Source organism: Aquarana catesbeiana, linkage group LG01 (genome assembly GCF_042186555.1).
Source record: "Aquarana catesbeiana isolate 2022-GZ linkage group LG01, ASM4218655v1, whole genome shotgun sequence".
Taxonomy (NCBI): domain Eukaryota; kingdom Metazoa; phylum Chordata; class Amphibia; order Anura; family Ranidae; genus Aquarana; species Aquarana catesbeiana.
The window spans coordinates 413,131,687-413,159,085 of NC_133324.1; the positions used below are offsets into that span (position 1 = coordinate 413,131,687).

At 41.4% G+C, this 27,399-nt stretch overlaps 1 protein-coding gene across 32 annotated transcripts in view; it reads right to left on the minus strand.

Annotated features, from left to right (window-relative positions):
* The window catches only part of PTPRD (protein tyrosine phosphatase receptor type D), a 2,697,868-nt gene that overhangs the window by 2,389,481 nt on the left and 280,988 nt on the right, over positions 1-27,399 (minus strand). The gene's annotated exons all lie outside the window — the stretch shown is intronic.

Below are 27,399 nucleotides of genomic sequence, written 5' to 3' on the forward strand. Positions count from 1 at the left end.
AAGATACAAAGGCATTAAAATGTATCAAAACCCAAACTATTATCTTCTCTTATTTGCTCCATTTTGGTCTGCTACATGTACCATTGAAATAGGCATCTATTGCTGCCCAGAAACAGCATTCAAGTTGTCACTTTATGTAGAGAGTTTAATATTGGTTCTTATATAGATCTTTGAGGTCACTGTTTTCTCAGGATACTAGCAATTTTTATCCTGTGCTGAAAACTGATGAAGAAGGAGTGCTGTTGCCCCTGAAATGCATTGGCTGTTTTTATATGGCTTTTTTGCCAACAATTAGAATTTTCTTGGATGCTTTTATCCACTTTGGTCTGGTGCTCCTTTCTGTATTTCTATGGTTTGACCTACTGTTGGTAGCCCATGGAGGGAAGCCTTCCTGTGCAGGAGCTACCTCAACAGAGCTATTGAGCTTGTTTGAAGTTTTCCTTCATCTGACTACACATGAAAGTCTAAAATTTCCTAGCAGCTCTTTGAGCAAGTTGTTCTGATCTCAATAATTTTAAACAGCCAGGCCCAGTTCACCTCTGTGTATTACAGAACACTCCCCCCCAATGTTATCAAAATAACAAGGTCAGATTTACTGCGGTCATAACACACTTTCTGTTCTAGAGTGACAACTCCACTCCTCCATGAATACAGTACAGTAATGTCCTGTACACACGGTCGGACATTGATCGGACATTCCAACAACAAAATCCATGGATTTTTTCCGACGGATGTTGGCTCAAACTTATCTTGCATACACATGGTCACACAAAGTTGTTGGAAAATCCAATCGTTCTGAACGCGGTGAGACTATAAACGGGGCAGTAGCCAATAGCTTTCATCTCTTAATTTATTCTGAGCATGCGTGGCACTTTGTGCGTCGGATTTGTGTACACACGATCGGAATTTCCGACAACGGATTTTGTTGTCGGAAAATTTTATAGCAAGCTCTCAAACTTTGTGTGTCAGAAATTCTGATGGAAAATGTGTGATGGAGCCTACACACGGTTGGAATTTCTGACAACAAGGTCCTATCACACATTTTCCATAGGAAAATCCGACTGCGTGTGCAGGGCATAAGTGTATGCTGTCCCCAGAGGACAGATAAAAAAAACTAAAAAAAACATATAGCCACCATATCTAAGGACTGGTAAGCTACACAATAGACTGAATAAAATATTTTCCATTGAAAAAAAATTCTCTCTCTTATAACTACTTGTTCTAACAATACTGTATATGCCCAAATATGTCAGTATATACATAATTTACATATTCTTTGGTGGCCATCTTCTGCAAGAGACGCCAACCTAAAGATTCTCTCAGCTAGCATAGGTGAAAGGACATTATTTTTCTAGAGTTTGTCTCTCTTACCTATATTTAGTCCCTTGACTTTCTGCTTGGGAAGTAACTGTCAATGGGTGCTCTTCTGATTACACTAACTTCCCTGGTGGTGGTAATGTCCATGAGCCATATATTTGCTGGGAACCATGCATTATACATTTTGGCATGTGAGTGTGTGTGTTTTGTCAAACTAGACATATATTTTTATGTTAATTTCTATTCAAAGTATAGTTCTTCTAGTTTATTAAAATATTTTTATTATTATATATTATTATATTATTATTATTATTTTAACTGAAAAATGAATTACATCAATATAAAGGATGTGGTGTGTATAATGATGTTCTGTCCATGGATCCCTGAAAATAAACTTTACCTGAAAATAGACTTTGTTTTACACTAGATTGAAATGCATGAAAAAAAAAATGTTGGCCCCTTGTCTTTATGTCAAACATGACAAGAAGTCGCTTTGGAAATAGTTCATGTGAGGCAAATATTGACAGATCTTGGGACATTTTAGCAAGCCCTAAATCCCTGCTATTCCTCTGGTTAGGTCTGAAAGAGGTGACAAACAATTTTCAGCAATGATGACTTGACCTGAGTTGTAAACCTTTCTCTTTCCAAGGGAAATTGCATTTGGATGAAATCGGGTAAACAGACATTTAAATAAAAACATGTGCAATTCTATAATTCTTTTCACAGGCCAATTTAGAACAAAGGAATAGATTTCTGCACAAAACAACCTTGAAATAGCAGCCTTGAAGCACAGTTTTTAAAAGTAAATATGCTGTGGGTAACAGGACAGGACAGATGAATTGAACGTGTAGAGGAGTTACAATGACTGTATTTGACTCAGCAAATTAAGGTAGCCATGTATCAATGTCATTTAAATTGCAGCTGGATATACATTAGAGTGTGTCTCCCTCCTCTTTTACTTCCCTAAGGCCCTAACAAAAGGCATATTTCACATATAGACTTTTTTTTTTATAAAACAAGCAAATTTGACCTGAATTTAATGTAGTATAAAATACAATAGAACACTAAATAGAAACAAACTTAAAAGGCTTCCCTGAATCAGAGTGAAAATTATGATTTCATCATTGTAATAAATTAGAAACACTGGAGTACATATGATGCACTGGACATTAAAAAACTAGCAGTCAAGTAACACCAAACACTATGAAATCCAGATGGAGAGTTTGGAGTATGTTAGACCAAAATTAAACACCTTATAGATGCTATGACCATTGATTGCTTTGTCTATAAATTGACTATATTGGGTCCTTGTAAATGACAATGGTCATGTGCCCATTATGAGTGTTATCCATCCTTGTACTCACTCGTGATAGTGCAAATTACCTTTGCAATACATTTTTTATGATGGCAGTAGCAGTGAGTCACTAAGGAGTAATTAGCAAAAGAGTAATTTTACTGGTCATTCACAGATCATCAATATGTGCAACATACAGGGACCCATAGCATCAGTCAGGTTTTAGTTATGGTAGTCAGAATTGAAAAAAGTAATATGAATACTAAGTAATTGCAGTGCTTAGCAATACTAAGCAACGTACTTGTTAATGTGTGTAAAACGGTTAACATGCTTCCATATTTCTGTATTTTTAATAATATTTCAATTAAAAATGAAATGACTCTTGCTGACTTACAACCTTGTTTGGTTTTCATTATTTGTTAGCATGCTAATTAAATGTGAGTTGTAAATCTCTGATAACTGGGGCAGATTTAGAAAAGCTTCTGGAAAGAAAACATACAACCATTTTCTATAGAACATTTACTGTTTCATATAGAAAAATCAAGAAAACGGTTGAGTATACTGTTGGCTATACAAACAGGAAACTGAGTAGTATAAGACCAACTGTGCTTATGTTTATTTAAATGGAAGACCTAGAATGGAGGTAATAACATATGTGTGATACATTAATTACATTATGATAATAATAGTAATAATAATAATAATTTCATCACTAAAGGTATTGATAACAAGAAGAAGAACCGCTGCTCCAGATGTATGATGAAAGACTGAAATGGAGTCTCTCATAGAGTTCCAGCCCCGGCCTGCCTCCCGTGGTAAACTTGTAAGAGAAGAAAGAAATGGCTGCACATCCAGAAATCCCGAATGCCTTTTATTGTTCACAAGGATAACACCGAAGACACCAACATATGTCACGTAGACGCGTTTCACACATACATCTTGTGCTTAATCATTACAATGCCTGAAATAACTGATAGATCTTAAATATAATTATTATAATATTTAATATCTATCAGTTATTTCAGTCATTGTAATGATTAAGCACAAGATGTGTGTGTGAAACGCGCCTACGTGACCATATGTTGGTGTCTTTGGTGTTATCATTGTGAACAGGCAATCGGGATTTCTGAATGTGCAGCCATTTCTTTTTTCTCTTACAAAGGTATTGATAACATTCCAATATGACACAATACATTTGTAAAAAGTATTAAAAAAATACCACAACATTTTAAAATGGTATACACTTAAATAACACATAATATAAAACTGACCCAAAATGATTATAGTTCTAAATAGCAGATAAAATAAATGGTGTCGATACTGGCTTATCAACCAATCATTTAATCAGACATCTGAAACTCTTTTGTGGCACTGCTAAATACCTTCTCAACAATTGGTAATAATCGCTCCAAAAATCTATTAATACATTCTCTAGACTAATGTTCAAAAGATTTGTTGTTTTTGTTTTTTCTATGGATGTAATCTAAAGCTTCTTCAATCTGAAGTGGTAAAGTTCTTTCTTCAAATCATCAAAGTGACATGACTGATTCTCTTCCAGTCACAAAACTCACTCTGTTCCATTTATTAACCACTACAATACTGAGCACTTTCACCCCCTTCCTTCCCAGGCCAATTTTCATCTTTCAGTGCTCTTGCATCTTCAATAAGAATTGTGTGGTCATGCAACACTGTACCCAAATGAAATTTTTAGCATTTTGTTCACACAAATAGAGCTTTCTTTTGGTGGTATTTATTCACAAGTAATTTTTTTATTTTTTGCAATATAAGCAAAAAAAAGAGCGGAAATTTTGAAATTTTTTTTTCTACTTTCTGTTTTAAAATAAATCCAATAAAATATAATTTTGTCATAAATTTATGCCAAAATGTATTCTGCTACATGTCTTTGGTAAAAAAAAATCCTGTTAAGTGTATAATAATTGGTTTGTGTGATCACGCACATATGTACGCAATGATCACTATGTGTGCAGATGATCACTGACATATGTGTGCAGGTGATTATTAGGACATATGATTTTAGTGTTACATATGTGGGGACAGGTGTTTTTACTGTGAGGGGACATGTGTGTGGGGACAGTGTTTTGGGGACACTATTTAGGGGACACTATGTGTTTACATTGTGTGGGGACACTGGGCCGGTGATCAGTGTGTAAAAAGTTGTAAAAACAGCTCATACTCACTGATCACCAATTGGCTGCAGCAATCTGCTCTCCTCTCCTCACTGACAACTTCCATGTGAGGAGTGCTGATCACCTAGCAACCAGCTCTCTGTGTACATCACATGATGGCTCTGATTGGACACAGCCGTCATGTGATCAGGAGGGCCAATCACAGAGCGCTCCTGCTGATCGGAGATGCGGCATGTCAGGGTGACACGAGTGCATCGCGATTGCACCGATGAGAGGGCACAAACACGCGGGATCCACCTCCTTCTGAGGGACATTCCTGAACATCCACTCAGAAGGAGGAAGCGCCCACCCGGCCGTATATGTGCGGTGGGAAGTGGTTAAAAAGAAAATCTGTGGAGTCTTTCTGGCTTCACACCTTAGCCCAAATTTTGAAAATGGGGAGCCACGTTGTGCATAGTGTAGTGGCAACAGAGAGTAGATATCGGCTCTTGATTATAAATGACCTCCATAGAAATACAACACTTGAGACCATTGTTGGCGCTAATTAAATACATTTGTTATTATAATTAATGTTTCAAGAAGGCCTCAAACTTTTGCCTAAATGATGACTAACTTTCTATTTTTCTCATTTTTTCTTTTTAAATATTGTGACACAGCTAACAACTCAATATGTTTTTTAATTATGCACCCAGGTAACTAGATTCTAGGGACTGTATGGTGGAAAATAGTTTTTTGGTTAATTAAATAAAATATCCTAAAATATCATTACAACATTGTGAAACTACAGGTGTAATACTCAGCGAGAATTTCAACTGAAAGGATTGTTATAATTAATAGATATCTTTACTCCACATGCCCAATAAAAGCAGAGAAATGTACAATATGATGGCTTTGTGCTCTCTTTTGAAATCCTGAACATGCTACATCACTCATTCTATCATCTTTTATACTGCACAATCTAGATACTATTATCCGAGGAGGATGGGGGTCAGTGAACAGTTGGATGTTTCCATGGTGTGTAGATAAAAATGTTTTGTGAAAGTTCACATTTTGAAGACTTTTTACTACACTGATAGCAGGACAGCATGGATTTAGGTATAGGTAAGGTTAACTGTGTAATAAGAATCTACCCTAAAACTAGAATTAATGACTTTATACATTTCACGCAGAGTATTAAGCAGGCTTTTAAGCTCTATTTGAAGTACATCACATTATCTAGCTGTGGCACTTACTAAATGTTGCAAGCTAAATCACTTGTCTAATGAAAGTAGATTACTTTATTCATCTTTATGATGACCCCTGGTTAAATAACAATACCTCTTTTGATACAAAAAAAATTAAATTTAACTCATAACAAGTTTTAAATAATTAAATATAGAAAAGCTGTAACTGGAAAGTGATTAGTATTGAAAGAGATTTGTGCTCAGATAGATATTCGAATTGCTACACATGTTTAACAGTCATTTAACAGTAGCAAGGAATTTATGAAATCTTTGTGTTTTAGAATGCTTATGCTGGTTATTGAGCATATTATTCTGAAAGCTATTATCTTAAGTATTCACTGTGTTATATGGGATGCCATATTTTGTCTTGATACTGTATATTTAATGTTCAAAAAATATAATAGCATGTTTTCTACCGACATTTATTTACAACCCATAATATTGAAGAAATGCATTAAATATATATCTCTCAAGATATAACAATTACTTTATAAACATATTGGCTGCTAGTATGGGACCAGTGTCCATACAAAATAGTTATCTACATTGTAAGTTGCTCCTCGAAAATGGTAGTGTAAGTGGTATTCCAAAGGACAAATAAATACATTAGCATAATACATGCATTCCTACAATTATCCCCTAGGCTGGACAGGAACCTTCAGAGGGAGAAAGAGAACTGATCAAAAATAAAATATATGCCAAAGTAAACGTTATCATTCTACAAGAATATATACATATATTGCTGTATCAACTGCCATGTTTTACCATTTTTACCATTTTACCATTTCAAGTGGCTTTCTAACCCAACAGATTAAAGATGTGGTCACTTTATGATTTTCAGTATATAGAAGCCCAGTGGGTTTCCCCCAGTTTGTGACTGTTGTGAGACAATTATGTCTCCTAAACTGAACATTTCAGTGCCTAAAACACTGAGCCCTCCGAATCAAATCATAATTGCCAATTATTATTGAATTATTTTATAATAGATGGGTTATATATTTTGGAAAAAAGTATCAGCCATTTACATTACTTGTAAAGTGAACTGGGTCATTTCAGGCAAGTTTACACTCAGGGTTGTCGCCTTTAAATTTCTCAAATTCAGGAGTGTTAGTGGGATTTAAGCAACATTGTGTATTTTGTAGATCTTTTTTCCAAAGGACTGTAATCTCCCACCTCCAAATATTGTTCCATCACAATAGCAGCATAACATGTATTTTTATTCCATATTTATATTAATATACATTGCTCAGAATGGTATGTAAAATCCAAAAAACTGTATGAGGCAGAAAAGCAGAGTTCACTTAGCATAGACTGTACCTTGGGGTCATAAATAAAGCATATTGATATTCTGTATATTAGAAAATAAATGTGGTACAATATTTACACTGCTCAGAAAAATTTATTTATTCATGAAGCATAAATATTTCTTAATGATATCACTAATGGCTACAGGGCAAAAAAAGAAACATAAAATGTTCATAAGATATTATTAACTAAACAAACTGATTTTAACACTATCAAGCCATGATGATATGCAAAGTACAGTAACAAAGAATAGCTAAAACCTGAAACTCATAGGAATCTGACTTTCCTTAAAAAGTAACTCCACTTTTGTTGAGAAAAAACATTCCCCTCTGGGTGATCAATGCACATTACAAGGATTTTAATAAGCCTAGTTCCGGATTCCTACCTTTTATTATTCTGAAGAAATCACTCTGTGTTTGTCTGTGTCCATGTGGTAAGGTAATCTAATTGGAGTGGTTTCATAATTATCAACCAGCTGCTTCACCTGCAGGGCTCTAATGAGGAAAATTGCAGGGTCTGCATCCCTTTAGGCATTATTTCCTATGGGGAGTAGCACACCAAAAATGACATGTATGTTGCAGGGGATGCTTGATATCTGACTTGTATCTTAGTGTAGACTTCTGGGAAAATCTGTGAGCCAATCACACGAGCAGGAAATGAAATATGTGGGGGGCGATCTGTATACAGAATGTGTTCAGAACTCCTCCAGGTACCCATATTACATTGCATTTGACAGAAAATGACAGCGGCTGCAGATTGAAAAGGAAAGGTAATTTTTAATAGCATTTAATTACAATATGACTTGAGTTGCAATTGTATATGCTATATTATTTTTAATTTTTTTGCTATTTATTTCAAAAGTGGAGTTACCCTTTAAATTAAAGCAGACAGAACAACAAGTTATATTTGTTCTTGGGTTAATAGGCTACATCTATTTGCACTTCATTCTTTGGGCCTGTGTCAACAGGCTTTGACCTTGTGTGGATAGACATTCAGCTTGCATTTGACATCAGCCTGAGACACTTCTGAGATCAGAGTCAATTGGCATGTGCATCTGACCTTCAGTTACCTCTCTCAAAATTGTATCAACCCGCTGCAATATTTTTATGCATTACCATTCACTTGTGTGGGGAGACAAGCAGTTCTGAGACAAACAAAAGCCTGTTGACACAGGCCCTTTTTCTCATTAACTTGATAATGCTCCACAGTTGTAAGCATATGCTATGTATCTAATTCTATTTTGGGATAAGTGCTATAAGTGTGCACTTGGTTGTTGATATCATGGCGGTAATTGTATAACTGACTACATCTGTGTGGTTACTGTAATTCTTGGTCACACGTACACACTAAAAGTGGTTACAGTGAAGAAGTTCCTTTCAATTACGTTGGACATTAACTATGTGAGAATACATGAAGCAAAAACAGGGTGATCCTTGCACTGTAGGTGTCCAGGTGCAGTTTTCCCTCCAGCAAGAAGTACTGAGTACTGAGGACAATAGTAACATTACCACATCTCACTCTAAATCCTGTTAAATTTTTGTGGTACATTTACTAATCTACCATGCCTTGTGCTCAATTTTCACTGAGTAAGATAACAAAACAGCATTTATCCTTAATTATCTTGGTTTGACCTCTTCTTACAAATTATAAATATTGGTGATTACACAGGTGCTCATGTCAATATGTTAATCTATAGAGTTCTTGACAGTGAAGAAGATGCAAAAGTGTAGTGATGAGTGACAAATGAGGAACGGAAACATATATTCTTTTTTCTGTACCCATCTCTTGGAGTATAACGCTTTTGACTGCTAAACTCTTACAATAACTGCATGGACAGTAGTTACATGCACGTTTCCTGCCTTTCCACAGCACATCCTATTGGCAAACAGAAAGCCCAAGGAAATCCCTTCTTCAAAAACAATTAGATATGTATTGGGAAATCCACTCCCTGCAGGTTGGCAGTGGCGTCACTAGGGTTGGTGTCACTTGGTGCAGTATAACATGGTGTCACCCCCCCACACACACACACCTCACCCTGGGCTCAGGCTGGCAGTGGACACCAGGACCCCTCGCACCTGTTCTGAATCTGGGCGGCAGCTGGAGTCTGGAGAGGAGGGCAGATTCACAGCGTGCATCTGCCGCACCGCATGGGCAGAGATACTAGTAGTGTGTGTAGTGATGTCATCATCATGTCAGTGCAGTGTAAGATGTGACAGGCTGAGGCTTGCTGTCTCAGTAGGGTAGGGAGGAGGAAGAAGAAGAAGGAGGACACACTCACACAGTGACACACCAGGCGCGGCTGCTGCGCTGGAGGTGTGTTGTTCCAGCCCAGCGCGTTGCGGGCTGAACGGGTCAGCTGAAAAAAAAAATACCAGGGCTTTCCTCACCGTTGGGAGGATGTCACCCCTCTAGCGGGTGTCACCCGGGTACGGACGGCACCCCCTGCACCCCCTAGCAACGCCTCTGCAAGTTGGTTTAGCATTGCAGGTTGGTTTAGCATTTTATCATCCCTTTATTTAGTACAACTGCTGTAGCAAAAACAGATTTTCCAGTAAAATTATAAATGTTTAGAACCTTTTTCAGATTTTTTTTTTTTTGGTTTCTGTGTCCCCGTGGGAGAGATCTCCCTTCACTTTATATCCATGTGATGGTTATTAAAGGGGAAGCAAAGAGAATTCTCCCCTATTGATAAAAAAAAAAAAACCTCAATGAGGACACAGACAGTATTTAAAACCTGATAGATGTTCTAAGCCTTCCTATTTTAGTTCAATTTGGCTTCCCATATACATACTCTGACATAACAGTCTACAAGCCTTAATTAATGAGCCTGAACAGAAATGAACTAATTGATTTTTTATTAAGGCAGGCAACCCATAAGATTTCAATTCACCTCAAGAGAGCAAGACAATTTTTTTTTTTTGTTACTGCAAATCACTATTTACGTTCATTTTGAGAGAAAAAAAAGCCTTGACAATAACAACTGGGGAAAGAGATGCATTTTCATATAATAAACATCAGGGCTTTTAAAAATAGATAGTAAGCAATATACTTTGCTGAATCCGGAATAGTGTGTGTGCCTACTGTTATATTTTGCACAGTTTTAACATTTTTGCAGATTGTGAAATATTAATGAACTACAATTGGACATAAATTATTAAATGGAAGTACATAAGCACAGCTAGGTTCTCTATCATTCATAGACAGACATAGGGAGCACGGCAAGCTACTAGATCTCATAAATGTTGGTCATGGTCACATCAGAAATTAAGATTTATTTTCTGTTTCCACTAAATGTCATACATTGGCTTATAACTTATAAAATAGTATATATTCAGATTTAGCCACTTGATGCTCAAAACATATTTATTACAATACAAAAAATTTACTGAGAATTATCAGGTATGCCTCATTTATGCACTCTTGCTGCATTAAAAATAGCAAAAGAAGAAATAGAAAAAAGGCCTTTCAAATATAGTGGTCTACCTAAAGCCGGCCGTACATGGTTCAAATCTCGGCCGGTTCATCAGGGACCGGTTGAGATTCAAACCATCTACGGGCAGGCTGACTATACCCAAGTCCATCCATCGATCAACTTGGATACAATCAGCATGCTGGATTTTTACATGCGATTATTGCCAGTGGCTAATAATCGTTGTGTTCTCCCGGTCGGGAAGGACCTCTGCAACCCCCCTGCCAGGATAACAAAATAGCTCCACTGGAGGGATTCCCCCATCAACACTGACTGTGTTAATGGGGGAATTAAGTGATTTTGTTGCTGGAAAGAAAATTGTATCATCTATCGTCTTGCCTTAGAACTAGCAGAGGACCCTCGTAGCTTATTGCTCTTTAAACAGGGTCTGGCCAAATCACGGGAAATTAGATTTTAACATTGTTGGTGGAGACTCAGCAGCGCATACATTTGTAAACAAGAAGAGAAAACAAGTTGACTGATTTGAGTCAGATCAGAGAAAAATAAATGTACCAACAGAGTATGTGAACACAGATAAAAGGATTGAGTACCTAACAACCATGATGACCTGACAACAAAAATGTAGAAACAAAAGACAAAAGGTTCAGTTCACAAAGGCATAGAGCATGCAGTATTTTTTTACAGTGTAGCATTTTTGTACAACTGAAAATAGATTTTTCAAGTCACTAAACAAATTACTGCACAAATCAAGTGAATTTACCACAAACTTCTGAATATTCCAGATATTTAATAAAAGTTTTTAAAGCATGTACAGTATCTATAGTCAACATCCTTTTTCAGATTTGATTCTGAGTGATGAGTGGTTAGAATCTCTGTTAGATTTTTATTGCTGTCTTATTTGAGTAGATACACTCTCATGATATTTGCTGGTGACCATTGTCACCAAATGTAAAAGTGAGGTGAAATTCAAAATTTGAATTGTCACTAGAACAGGATTAGATGGCAAATCTCCATATGGGGACACTTGTTTCATGACAAGAGTTACCTTACTTTGGAGAAATTTATTCTCACCTCCCTCTGTGTCTCTAAAGCTGTGCACACACGAGTTGAATGTCCGACAGAAAAAGTCCGACGGAAGCTTTTCATCGTCTATTCCGATCCTGTGTAGGCCTCATCTGCCTGTTTTTTCAAAAATTCTGATGGACCTAGAAATTAAACATGTTCTAAATATTTCTAACGGAACCAATTCCTATCGGGAAAACCGATCATCTGTATGCTGTTCCGACAGACCAAAAACAACGCATGCTCTGAAGCAAGTACGAGACGGAAGCTATTGGCTACTGGCTATTGAACTTCCTTTTTTTAGTCCAGGTCGTACGTGTTGTACATCACCCCGTTCTTGACGGTCGGACTTTGGTCAGACTTTGGGTTGAACGTGTGTAGGCAAGACCGCTTGAATGGAATTCCGTCGGAGTTCTGTCAGAGAAACCTTCGCAGTTTATTCCGACGGCAAAACCAGTTGTGTGTACATGGCACAACACAGGAAGCGAAGGAAAATTTCTCCAGTGGGACAGAAAAAAAGTTTGGAGTTTGTATATACTTCAAAACAATCTCAATATGCCACTTATGTTTTTGGAGAGGCAGCATCTTGCTTAAAAGAGAGTTAATTCCTGCTGAGACTAGTATGTTTTGCTATGCAATAGCTTTAGGCCTTGCTTACACTTGTGAATACTTGCGTAACCCACGCAGGGCCATGTTTTGTCAACACAGGGATGTGTCGCATGCATCCCTGTGCCAACAGTCCCATAGATGTCTATTGGGACATGTGGCTGCACAGACAGAGCCGTTGTATCCCAGTATGACATCCAAGTGGGTGAGGGTGCATGCCCCCAAATTCATCCTGGGAGCATTCATTATTGTTCACCCTCACCTGCATGGATGTCCCATTGGGAAACAGTGGCTGAGTCCATGCAGCCACACGTTCCAATATCTATGGGACTGCCATCATAGGGATGCATGCAATACCTGAGCATCCCTGTGTCAACAAAACACAGCCTTGCATGGGGCATGCAACTAATTGGCTGTGTGAACGAGGCCTTAGTAATAATTAGTAATAATGTTTTTCTATATTTAAGGATATGTTTATAAAGCAGTGGTATGTCCTTATCAGGGTCATACCAAGATTGTAATATATTGTAATGTGTATGGTGAGCCTACGACTGCACAAGAATTGCTGTTTCACATTACACAACTACATAGAAAATTGAAGGAATTACTACACAAAGTGGTGGAGTTAGCAACTCTGTGATATGTTTCTTTTTTCTTCATATGTGTTTAAAGCAATGTCTGCTTTAAACCAGGCAACAAAGATAGGCCACTCAGGTGACTGGATACATGTGCTCTGGATGGTAATTAAAGTAGACAACTCTAAACATTTAGTGAAAAAACAAACCTCAACATTTACATTGTTACATTAAATAAAAAAGTAGTATCTGGGCTTGTGTGCAAACACACAAACAGAGCATCCACAGCAGAGCCAAGAAAATGCTTGTTCAAACTAACTTTAACATCCAGCAGTATTATTCAAATGGAATAGGTAAACCTACAAATGCTCTTTTGGAGCGTATTATTTCAATGTACCATGGGAGCTCTGATTATATCTTTTTTTTTGTTTTTTGTAATAATATTCTTTCATTGGAGCTGTAAAGACCACATGCCCCTTCTTGTTTCACAGCAGAGTAATTCACATCAAGCAATAACACACACACTGCACTTCAGGGAATATTTGATTTGGAGATATTAAACTATGTCTATAACTATATAGCGTAATAAAATATTAAGGTGTGCTTACTATGCAATTTTAAGATAAACTGCAAATGCACACAGGAATATAACCAAAAGTGAGATTTGCCTTGTAGAAAGAATTCTTTGCAGGGTATACTTGTGCAGCTTTTATTACAAACTATATCCAACCTCTGTTTAAAGGTAGGTCTTGCCAGAGATCAAACACTGTCACCACAGATTTGATTCCAGTGACATTTATTGTATTCTGCTCCAACTTTGTCTTGTGTGTAAAAGGAAGTTAGCTTGAGAGATTTAAAGCCAAAGATTGAATCTTGCAGTTGACTATAAACTCAATTTATCATCAGACATTACCTTATCAGATAGTTCTACCGGATTGAAAAATTATGCTGCGGGTTTCATTAATTCTCTGGCATATGCGACTAGATTTGTAGGATATATAGCTTGAACAGGGACATTTTACACTGGTCTGACTTTATTATCTACAGTTCACAAGAACATATGCCAATAATTCTAGAAAGAAGTATTTCCGGACAGTATTTTTATTTTTTTTTTCTGGTTGGGTAACTGGAATAACATTTTGATTTTACACTTGCCTTTACAGAAAACGCTAACAGTCCAATAAGGATATTCACAGATAGGAACACTTAAGAGGAAACCATTTACAAATTTATTGTTATGACAAAATGTACAACCATATTTTGTTCCACTTGGTAAGTTTTATTAGCTTGAAATGGAGTTATACAATGTTAAGCTTACATCACATTAGTCTATAAAATGGATTAAAAAATGGTTGCTGCCTTTTCATAAACAACATTTTAATGGATTTGCCCCCTCTGGTGCTAGGTTATTGGTACATACAGCAACCTCCCATAATACCTACATATTCATACCAGGTTAAAGCACAATGCCCCATTCATTTGTGCTTCCCTCCTGTTTTACTGACCTTGCAAAGAAGCATACTGTCTGGCTGATACCAGCAAGGGTCAGCAACTGGCTGTCAGTAATTCTAATTGTTTCTACTGAAAGATAACATTTATGTACAGTATAGGGTAAGTTGTTTTTCTGTGACAGGCAAAAAAATTGGTTATTGTAGTTTGAAGTGCAAAATGCTTTCTGACTCTTCTCAGGAGTCAGTGCACCTACACACAACGAGGGGTTTCCAAAGGTGTCCAGACAAGTGATGTAAATAATAAAACGTTAACAAAGAGTGGAAAAGGTGTAGCCTGGTATTACCTTCCATTTGCCTAGGTGCCATAGTGCTAGACAATGGGTGTCACTATGCTATATGTTTGCACATGTAAACACAGGTTTACATGTTAAAGTATTTCCATTTTTATTCATCAAGTCTTCAAATCTGCAGAGCTTTACCAGCAACACAGATGGAATGATGGCCTGACTTTTTTTCTTCTGTATGTAAACAATACAGTTAGGTCATCTGACTGCTCAAAGCCTGTGATTGAAAAGTAACTGAGCAGAAGTTGGCCTTTTTGTCACTCAGTCACTCAGCCTGCTCCTTGCCACCCCATGGGTATGTAGGACACCAGATTAACCCCTAGTAATGCTCCTTCCTCCCTCAGTCTCAGGGGCACTGTAAAGGAGATTCGAGAAACAGATTCCAAGTACAATAAAGTTGTATGTACCTGAGATATACATTTTAAAGTCCAACTCCTGGCAATTAAACATTATCCCTTACAGTGAGAATGTGCCTGCACTGCAAGGGTTAGTAGCTCAGCAGAAATACCTAACTGATCCTTCGCTCCCCTGGCAGAAGGTGTCCTCCACACTCTGGTAGTAGACTGTCCCTCAGAATCATAGAGTCCAATGAAAGACTACGAACCCTGCTTTGGTCTTGATGATGACAGGACCCTAGAACATTAGAGTCTGGAGGAAAAAAAACCTCAGGGATGGGTCTAGCTGTGGGGAGGAGCAGAGAATCTTTTTTTTCTTTACCTAGGCCAAAATGAGCAATGAACCCTTTGCAATGCAGGCACAGCCCACTGCAAAAGATAATTTTTTACAGTAGTTGGGTTTTAAGGTTGGCCATTATTAAGGTTGCGATTCTACTAGTAGGGAAGTCTTATTGATTGTAAAAAAATCCAACATCTGGGTAAACTGACAGATATTAGTTATTGGCCACTTACTTCCTTTTCTGTCAAACACCCATACATAGTGTCAGGACCTTTGTCATTGCTTGGGTCACCTGCTGGTGGCACTGTTGCTTTTAGCACCAAAGGGTCTCCCAGCAGATGTACATACAGATAATCAGGCTGCACCTGATATGGACTGCTGGGAGTATATAAGCCCGCCCTTCAGAGGCTCAGGGCTTCAGTATTTTCCTGCAAGCCATGTCCCTGCCTGAGCCTGATCCATTCCCTGTTCCTAGAATCCTGATCCGGAGACCGGTTACCTGCTTCCTGCTCCCAATACTGACTTTCTGCTCCCAATACCTGGCTTCCTTTTTCTCTTAATTCCTGTCCCTGTCCTGTCTGGCTTATGTGTGTTCTCCCTCATTTGTATATAGTTAGGTTTAGTTAGGTTTTAAAATGGCATTTGCTGTGTTCTTTTATTTCCACTTGGTTGTTAAGATTTATTGGTGTTGGTCATTATCTTAAATAAATATATATTTCACTTACTCATCTAGTCCTGATTCCTTTAGGTGCAGCCAACTGATCTGACCACCTTTGTTGGATGCCTGCATGAGGTATGCCCAACAACCTGTATAGGGAGTAGGGATGAGCCGAACACCCCCCGGTTCGGTTCGCACCAGAACCCGCGAACGGACCGAAAGTTCGCACGAACGTTAGAACCCCATTGACGTCTATGGGACTCGAACGTTCGAAATCAAAAGTGCTCATTTTAAAGGCTAATTTGCATGGTATTGTCCTAAAAAGGGTTTGGGGACCCGGGTCCTACCCCAGGGGACATGTATCAATGCAAAAAAAACTTTTAAAAACGGCCGTTTTTTCGGGAGCAGTGATTTTAATGATGCTTAAAGTAAAAAAAAAAAAGTGAAATATTCCTTTAAATATCGTACCTGGGGGGTGTCTATAGTATGCCTGTAAAGTGACGCGTGTTTCCCATGTTTAGAATAGTCCCTGCACCAAATGTCATTTTTAAAGGAAAAAATCTCATTTAAAACTGCTTGCGGGTTTAATGTCATGTCGGGTCATGGCAATATGGATGAAAATCAGTGAGACAAACGGCATGGGTACCCCCCAGTCCATTACCAGGCCCTTTGGGTCTTGTATGGATATTAAGGGGAACCCCGCACCCAAATTAAAATAAGGAAAGGTGTGGGGCCACCAGGCCCTATATACTCTGAACAGCAGTATACAGGCGGTGCAAACAAGACAGGGACTGTAGGTTTGTTGTTAAGTAGAATCTGTTTGTAATTTTGAACATTTTTAACGTGTTTAGCTCCAGCCAAAAAATCTTTTCTAAGCTTTTTGGAAAACATAGGGAAGGGTTATCACCCCTGTGACATTTGTTTTGCTGTCTTTCCTCCTCTTCAGAAGATTTCACCTCACTTTTTTGTCCCAATGAAAAATGTTTTTTGAAAATTTGGGTTTTTTTGTGGAACAAGGATTGGAAAGCATCAGTGGAAAGGAGAAATTGTTTTCCCATATTAACTCTTACAGGAGAGAATTTCCCTTCCTAGGGGTAGATTTCATCTCACTTCCTGTTGTCTCCTTCCGTTTGCAAGTAGGAGTCGTTTGTAAGTTAGATGTTTGAAAGTAGGGTCCTGCCCTATATACTCAGCAGAAATTTGGGCCTTAGGTGTTGCTGTGGCCACAACACTGTAAGCCCTCACAGGGCCCTGCTGTGAAATATTAGATCAAGAATTGTAATTACATGCCCCTGTTGAACAGGAGCTGAAAAATTAGGCCTTAGGCACTGGTGCTGGTGCCACAACACTGCAACCCCTCACAGACACTCTAGTTGGAACGCAGGAACGAGCCCTGCTGCAAAGTATTGCTTCAAAAATTGTAATTACACGCCCCTGTTAGACAGGGGCAGAAAAATTGGGCCTTAGGCACTGGTGCTGGTGCCACAACACTGCAACCCCTCACAGACACTCTAGTTGGAACGCAGGAACGAGCCCTGCTGCAAAGTATTGCATCAAAAATTGTAATTACACGCCCCTGTTAGACAGGGGCAGAAAAATTGGGCCTTAGGCACTGGTGCTGGTGCCACAACACTGCAACCCCTCACAGACACTCTAGTTGGAACGCAGGAACGAGCCCTGCTGCAAAGTATTGCATCAAAAATTGTAATTACACGCCCCTGTTAGACAGGGGCAGAAAAATTGGGCCTTAGGCACTGGTGCTGGTGCCACAACACTGCAACCCCTCACAGACACTCTAGTTGGAACGCAGGAACGAGCCCTGCTGCAAAGTATTGCATCAAAAATTGTAATTACACGCCCCTGTTAGACAGGGGCAGAAAAATTGGGCCTTAGGCACTGGTGCTGGTGCCACAACACTGCAACCCCTCACAGACACTCTAGTTGGAACGCAGGAACGAGCCCTGCTGCAAAGTATTGCATCAAAAATTGTAATTACACGCCCCTGTTAGACAGGGGCAGAAAAATTGGGCCCTAGGCACTGGTGCTGGTGCCACAACACTGCAACCCCTCACAGACACTCTAGTTGGAATGCAGGAACGAGCCCTGCTGCAAAGTATTACATCAAAAATTGTAATTACACGCCCCTGTTAAACAGGGGCTGAAAAATTGTGCCTTAGGCACTGGTGGTGGCGCCCAGAACCAAAAATGTTCTTACAAGCTATCAGCGTGATGATTGAGGAGGAAGAGGATAATTACTCAGGGATAGTCACTCAGCATCAGCATAGGCAGTCTTTGAAGGGATCTGAGATTTCAAAAAAAATTATTCGGTTACATCAGCATCAGGTGCTTGGTAGCTGGTGGTGATCCAAGACTCATTCATTTTTATGAAGGTCAACCGATCGACCGAGTCGGTGGACAGACGCACTCTGTGATCGGTTACCACGCCTCCAGCAGCACTGAATGTGCGTTCCGAAAGAACGCTGGATGCAGGACAGGCCAGTAGCTCAATTGCATACTGTGCAAGCTCTGGCCAGTGATCCATCCTCAAGACCCAGTAACCCAGAGGATTTTCGGTGGGAAAGGTGTCCAAGTCTGATCTTGCCCCTAGGTATTCCTGCACCATGTAAAACAGACGCTGGCGATGGTTGCTGGAACCGATCATACCTTGGGGCTGCGGACCAAAAAATTGTCTGAACGCATCGGTCAGACGGCCACCTTCTCCACCGCTCCTTCTTTGACTGACCGAAGCCTCAGCAACACGTTGTCCAGAAACAGGAGTTTGTAACCTCCCAGTCTCTGGGAACGCGTTGCACAGACCTTTCTGCAAGGCCTCCCGAAGATGTTTCATCCTCTGCTCCCTCTGCGATGGCAAGATAAGGTCCGCAACCTTACCCTTGTAACGTGGATCAAGGAGGGTTGCCAGCCAGTATTGGTCCTTCTCCTTGATACCACGAATACGAGGATCCTTACGCAGGCTTTGCAGGATCAGGGAGGCCATGCAGCGTAGGTTTGCTGAGGCATTCGGTCCGGAGTCCTCTGGGTCACTAAGAACGACATGGTCCGCAGCCACCTCCTCCCAGCCACGTACAAGTCCATGTGTTTCTTGGGACTGATCCCTTAAAGACTGCTGCTGATGCTGAGTGCCAGGCTCCACCTCCATACTGACACAATCTTCCTCCTCCTCCTCTTCCTCCTCGTCCTCTTCCTGTGTGATCGGCGGGCACGCAGGAACACTGTCTGGATAAAGGGGGCCTTGAGAGCTAAGGAAGTCCTCCTCTTCCTGCCTCTGTTCTGCCTCAAGTGCCCTGTCCATTATTCCACGCAGCGTGTGCTCCAACAGGTGGACAAGGGGGACAGTGTCACTGATGCATGCACTGTCACTGCTCACCATCCTCGTGGCCTCCTCGAATGGTGACAGGACAGTGCATGCATCCCTGATCATGGCCCACTGGCGTGGGGAAAAAAAACCAAGCTCCCCTGACCCTGTCCTGGTGCCATAGTCGCACAGGTACTCATTGATGGCCCTCTGCTGCGTGTGCAGCCGCTGCAGCATGGCCAACGTTGAGTTCCACCTGGTGGGCATGTCACAGATTAGGCGGTTCTTGGGCAGGTTAAACTCCTTTTGGAGGTCCGTCAGCCGAGCACTGGCATTATATGACCGGTGGAAATGCACACAGACTTTCCTGGCCTGCCTCAGGACATCCTGTAAGCCCGGGTACCTGCCCAAGAACCGCTGCACCACCAAGTTAAGGACGTGAGCCAAACAGGGCACATGGGTCATTTGTCCCTGTCGGAGGGCAGAGAGGAGGTTGGTGCCATTGTCGCAAACCACCATTCCTGCCTTAAGTTGGCGTGGCGTCAACCACCTCTGAACCTGCCCCTGCAGAGCTGACAGAACCTCTGCCCCAGTGTGGCTCCTGTCCCCCAAGCACACCAGCTCAAGCACCGCATGGCATCTTTTGGCCTGCGTACTTGCGTAGCCCCTTGAACGCCTACGGAGCACCGCTGGTTCCGAGGAAGAGGCCATGGAGGAAGAAGAAGAGGAGGGGGTGGAGGAGAGAGGTGTGTCACAATCAGCATTTTGGAGGCGTGGTGGCGGAACAACCTCCAACACTACTGCACCTTGTCCTGCATCCTTCCCAGCTGCCAGCAGAGTCACCCAATGCGCCGTGAAACTTAGGTAACGTCCCTGTCCATGCCTGCTGGACCATGAGTCAGCGGTAATATGCACCTTACCGCTGACCGCCCTGTCCAGCGAGGCATGGACATTGCCTTCCACATGCCGGTAGAGAGCCGGAATCGCCTTCCGTGAGAAAAAGTGGCGTTTGGGTACCTGCCACTGAGGAACCGCACATTCCACAAACTCACGGAAGGGGGCAGAGTCTACCAACTGAAAAGGCAGCAGTTGAAGTGCTAGCAATTTTGCCAAGCTAGCATTCAACCGCTGGGCATGTGGATGGCTGGGAGCAAACTTCTTTCGGCGGTGCAGCAGCTGGGGCAGGGAAATTTGCCTGGTACAATCTGACGTCGGTGTACCAAAAGCAGATTGCCCACAAGTACTTGGCTGTGACACACCTAATTCTACACCTTCATTCCTCTCACTGCAGGTCTCAGAGAGGACTGAAGGTCTAGTGGGGTTGGAAATCTCAGCTGATGAGGAGCAAGGAGAGATCCTCTTTGTTCTTTGGTGTGGGTCTTTTAGATACGCTTGCCAACGAACTGCATGGCAGGTCAACATATGTCTGGTCAAGCATGTGGTACCCAAGCGGGAGATGTTTTGGCCACGCGAGATACGCTTGAGACATATGTTGCAAATAGCAGCGGTGCGATCTGATGCACTCGTCTCAAAAAAGGCCCACACCAAAGAACTTTTTGAATAACGCGCAGAGACTGCAGCGCCCTGCACATGTGGAGCTTTGGGGTGTGATGCAGTCAATGTGCTGCCCTTAGGCTGGCCCCTGGAGGGCATCCTGCCTCGTTGGTGATGTGCTGCCGCCTCCTCCTCCTCCTCCTCCTCCTCCTCCTCCTCTCTCCTATCAGGCACCCACGTTGAGTCAGTGACCTCATCATCCCCTCCCTCCTCATCACTGGAGCAAACCTGGCAGTATGCTGCAGCAGGGGGAGCATGACTGCCAGATTGCTGTCCTTCTTGGGCACCCCCTCTGTCCGTGCTCATGTTACTGCCTTCATCGAGCTCAGTATCGTCATCAGAGCCTTCCAAACGCTGGGCATCCTCCTGGAGCATGTACCCAACACTGTGGTCAAACAGTTCGAGGGAATCCTCATGAGGACATGGTGGAGCTAGGGAAGGAGTCACTGATGACATTGAGCTGAGGGAAGAGGCCGCTGCTTTGCCAGACAAAGCACCCTGGGCATGGGGGGGAGAGGATGAGGAGGATGAGGACGGCTTGGTCATCCACTCGACCAAGTCTTCCGCATGTTGCGGCTCAACACGGCCAGCTGCCGAAAAAAAGGCCAAGCGTGTCCCATGGCCACGTGCTGATGAGGATGCACCGTCTCCACGACCAGCACTAGACACAGAGCCTGCTTGCCCTCTCTTATTGGCTTGTGACTGTCTGCCTCTCCTTCTTGGCCTTCCAGACATACTAATGGCCTGTAGCTGCACTAAGCTGGGATAGAACACCTGTAATTTTCTTCAAGTAGCTTTATATACTGTAACCAGACAAGCCTGCCTGTCAGTAGGAAGATAACAGGAACGGATCTAGCTGAACACTGTGAGCAGGACGCACTGTACTAAATGTAAATAGTCTAGCTGCCTGACCGTGGTACTAATAGGATCAAATAGAACACCTGTAATTTTCTTCAGGTAGCTTTATATACTGTAACCAGACAAGCCTGCCTGTCAGTAGGAAGATAACAGGAACGGATCTAGCTGTACACTGTGAGCAGGACGCACTGTACTAAATGTAAATAGTCTAGCTGCCTGACCGTGGTACTAATAGGATCAAATAGAACACCTGTAATTTTCTTCAAGTAGCTTTATATACTGTAACCAGACAAGCCTGCCTGTCAGTAGGAAGATAACAGGAACGGATCTAGCTGAACACTGTGAGCAGGACGCACTGTACTAAATGTAAATAGTCTAGCTGCCTGACCGTGGTACTAATAGGATCAAATAGAACACCTGTAATTTTCTTCAGGTAGCTTTATATACTGTAACCAGACAAGCCTGCCTGTCAGTAGGAAGATAACAGGAACGGATCTAGCTGTACACTGTGAGCAGGACGCACTGTACTAAATGTAAATAGTCTAGCTGCCTGACCGTGGTACTAATAGGATCAAATAGAACACCTGTAATTTTCTTCAGGTAGCTTTATATACTGTAACCAGACAAGCCTGCCTGTCAGTAGGAAGATAACAGGAACGGATCTAGCTGAACACTGTGAGCAGGACGCACTGTACTAAATGTAAATAGTCTAGCTGCCTGACCGTGGTACTAATAGGATCACATAGAACACCTGTAATTTTCTTCAGGTAGCTTTATATACTGTAACCAGACAAGCCTGCCTGTCAGTAGGAATTTAACAGGAACGGATCTAGCTGAACACTGTGAGCAGGACGCACTGCACTAAATGTAAATAGTCTAGAAGATAACAGGAACGGATCTAGCTGAACACTGTGAGCAGGACACACTGCACTAAATGTAAATAGTCTAGAAGATAACAGGAACGGATCTAGCTGGACACTGTGAGCAGGACGCACTGCACTAAATGTAAATAGCAGGAACAGATCTAGCTGAACACTGTGAGCAGGACGCACTGCACTAAATGTAAATAGTCTAGAAGATAACAGGAACGGATCTAGCTGAACACTGTGAGCAGGACGCACTGCACTAAATGTAAATAGTCTAGAAGATAACAGGAACGGATCTAGCTGAACACTGTGAGCAGGACGCACTGCACTAAATGTAAATAGCAGGAACGGATCTAGCTGAACACTGTGAGCAGGACGCACTGCACTAAATGTAAATAGTCTAGAAGATAACAGGAACGGATCTAGCTGAACACTGTGAGCAGGACGCACTGCACTAAATGTAAATAGCAGGAACGGCTCTAGCTGAACACTGTGAGCAGGACGCACTGCACTAAATGTAAATAGCAGGAACGGATCTAGCTGAACACTGTGAGCAGGACGCACTGCACTAAATGTAAATAGCAGGAACGGATCTAGCTGAACACTGTGAGCAGGACGCACTGCACTAAATGTAAATAGCAGGAACGGATCTAGCTGAACACTGTGAGCAGGACGCACTGCACTAAATGTAAATAGCAGGAACGGATCTAGCTGAACACTGTGAGCAGGACGCACTGCACTAAATGTAAATAGCAGGAACGGATCTAGCTGAACACTGTGAGCAGGACGCACTGCACTAAATGTAAATAGCAGGAACGGATCTAGCTGAACACTGTGAGCAGGACGCACTGCACTAAATGTAAATTGCAGGAACGGATCTAGCTGAACACTGTGAGCAGGACGCACTGCACTAAATGTAAATAGTCTAGAAGATAACAGGAACGGATCTAGCTGAACACTGAGCAGGACGCACTGCACTAAATGTAAATAGCAGGAACGGATCTAGCTGAACACTGTGAGCAGGACGCACTGCATTAAATGTAAATAGTCTAGATAGAAGATAACAGGAACGGATCTAGCTAAACTGAATACAGTGTATATATATATATGCAACACCTGGGATGCATATATATACACAATACACTGTAAGTGCAGCTAACTGACTGACTGTTCTGCCTAATCTATCTAACTCAAATCAAATGACACTGTCTCTCTCTCTCTCTATCTCTCAGCACACCGGAACACACACTACACAGGGCCGCCGTGCAGGCGGCCTTATATAGTGTGGGGTGTGTACTAAATCCCCTGAGCCATAATTGGCCAAAGCCACCCTGGCTTTGGCCAATTACAGCTCTCTCTACTGACGGCGCTGTGATTGGCCAAGCATGCGGGTCATAGTGCATGCTTGGCCAATCATCAGCCAGCAATGCACTGCGATGCCGCAGTGAATTATGGGCTGTGACGCGCCACACGAATTTAGCGCGAACGGCCCATAACGTTCGCAATTCCGCGAACGATCGAACAGCCGATGTTCGAGTCGAACATGGGTTCGACTCGAACACGAAGCTCATCCCTAATAGGGAGTGAGGGAAACTCTCTCTCTCATGAGGGTCCAAAAATGTTGACTCTTTTGAGGAGGTGTTAGCTGTCTGTACACATAACCCCTGATGATGTCCCATAAGATGAAAATCGTAGCGTGGACCTTTGTGTGCTGACATCACATGCTGTTGGCTCATGGACAGGTGACAACATTTTTATGTGAGTTTCTTTGTCATAATTTTATCAATCATTGTTTTTAGATTCTTTTAAAATAAATAATAATGCTTCACTATGGGTGTGTCCCATCTCTTTGTATGAACTGATTGCCGCGGAAGAATCACCTTTATCCAGAGGGGCCATAAGAGAATGGTGTCTGCTGAGGATTCTAAAGACAACTAGAAACCTCTTTATATGCCAATGGGGTCTTACGCTCTGGTGCATTCATATTATCTAGTAATGGGGAACTCCATGAGTGGATTATTACTAATATATTCAAATCTGACTTTTGTTTTCTTGGGGGTCAATATATATATATATATATATATATATATATATATATACAAGCACAGGTGGATCATGTCTGGCATTGAAACTTTGAAAAAAGTAAGTCTCATTTCTGGTGCTAAAACTGTGTTCTATTTACAGTAGTTTAGGATAGATGCCGCTATATATAAATGGCCGGGTGGGACAATCCGGTCCGGGAGAATGTACCAGTATGTCCTCCTGTTCTCACTGCGCAGCGGCACAATCTGCAATTGCTGTGTCCTGTGGGTCACAGATCACGGTACAGGGCCAATGCCATTGGCCCAGTACCATGTGATCACTGTGACCAATTAAAGTGATCACAGCAAGAAATAAAGGATTTCATCCATGCAGCTGGTGTTTACTACTGTGGTTGCTTAATTAGTCACAGTGATCACAGTAGTAAACAAACCCCCCCCACTATAGTGACACTGCACTGTCATCTTGCAGAACTTTATCATGTTGCTATAGGCCTGATTTACTAAAACTGTGCAAAAACTGGTGAAGCTATGCATAGAAACCAATCAGCTTCCAAGCATTTTTGCCAAAGCTTAATTTAACAGGTTAGAAGCTAATTGGCTACCATGCACAGCTGCATCAGATTTTGCACTCTCCCCTTTTAGTAAATCAACCCATATATGTCAAACCACAAGCAAGAGTTAAAGTGAATGGCCACCTATCCAATGCCTTCCACATCTGCAACAAAACAAGACAGGGTTACTCTCTGTCTTCCATAATTTTCATGCTAATGTTAGAGCCCTTCTTACGGCGTCTGCCATGCGGAAGTGACATTACTGTGGTTTGGCCATTCACCCACCGCTGGAGGGATCTGTTTCACAGGTAAGTCGGCCATAATATGCTAGTGTGCGATGCACAGTAGCACATTATAACACTACTCTGACATTACTCTGCAGGGGGGGGCAGTTTTTTTTAACAAGGTTTACTACCACATTAATGTACAAATATAGATGTGAAAAGCTCAGCTCCAAAAATATTAAAAAAAAACAATTATCCAGCTGCAATAATTAAACTCCCTGTGGAGTGTGCAAAGATACAAATATGTGTATAACCACACTCAAAATATTGTGTTAAACTACCTAAAACAAGAATAAGTGTTTAAATAATACTATGTAACATGTATCAACAAAGTATTCACTTTCAAAATATCGTGTAGCTCATTTCACAATGTGATACATATTCCTAAAACCACATAAAAAAACACAAAGTCCTTAATGTCCTCCATCAAGTGCAATATGTGCAAAAATATATAGTGAAATACATCTGTAAAAAAATTATCTTTGCTTAAAAGTGTGATGTCAAAGCACCCAGTGTCCTTCACCTTCTTCAGGTAAATGGCTCAACACAACTTAAAATACAAAGTAGAAATGTGTTCCTTTACAAGGGTATTAAACAATTCAATCCACTTCTAATTCTGTTGGAGCACTATGCAATCTTTAACAGCCAACAATAGGTTAATAGATCCACTCTCTTCATTAATGGGCTTGCAAGATTCTCACAATTCTAGACCCTTTGCCAACATGTCAAAAACAGAAAGGAAGCTTCATAGCTTGAAGTACACTCACATTGCCATGCGTCAGGCCCAACACTAAGGAGGTATTCACATAGACAAGTAAAGCCACTGGCTCCAGCCACGAACACAGGCTGCAGGTCAAAGTGGACAGTGCGGGGAACTTCACTTAACATTTTCTGACATGTGTTGTGATCAGAGACAGCATGAGTTGAGCATAAGTTCTAATACAGTAAATTAAAAAAACACATGCTGATGAACGTGTTATCATCATTTAGTGAATCAGCTTTAGATAGATGTTAGATAAGAGTGTAATAAGTCACATGCTCTTCTCCTAACTCCTAATAGGTGGAAAGGAGAGATTTAGGGCTAATGTACACAGGGCAGTTCAAAACTTTTTCTGAATACTGGAAACTTGACAGCTGAAAAACGACAGTGAAAAACATATGTTTTACAGCGTTTACATACTGAGTTTATGAAAGTTTAGCAGCAGTTATGAGCATTTGAGGTTAGAAGCGTTTTTTACCACTTCCCGCCCGGCCTAGAGCAAAATGACGGCCGGGTGGTGGTTCAGTTATTCTGACTGGGCTTCCTATGACGTCCTTCAGGATAACAGCCGTCATGCTCCCATAGGGGTGTGCATCACGGCGATCAGTGGTGCGGTGTGTCAGTCTGACACACTGCTACACCAATCTTGGTAAAGAGCCCCTGGCGGAGGATCTTTACCATGTGATCAGCCATGTCCAAGCACAGCTGATCACAATGTCAACAGGAAAAGCCATTGATCGGCTTTTCCTCACTCACGTCTGACAGACGCAAGTAGAGGAGAGCCAATCGGCGGCTCTCCTGACAGGGGGGGTCTGCGCTGATTATTTATCAGAGCAGCCCCCCTCGGATGCCAACACTAGACCACCAGGGAAGCTGCCAGGACCACCAGGGAAGGGGGCAACATGTGGATGGCCAGGTATGTACCCTATGGCCATGCACATGTGCAAATTATGCCCAATCTGTGCCAATCAGTGCCCACAAATGGGCACTGACTGGCACCATTATATAACATGTAACATCAGTGATGTCCAGCAATGCCACCCATCAGTGTCATCAGTGCCACCAATCAGTATCAGTGCCA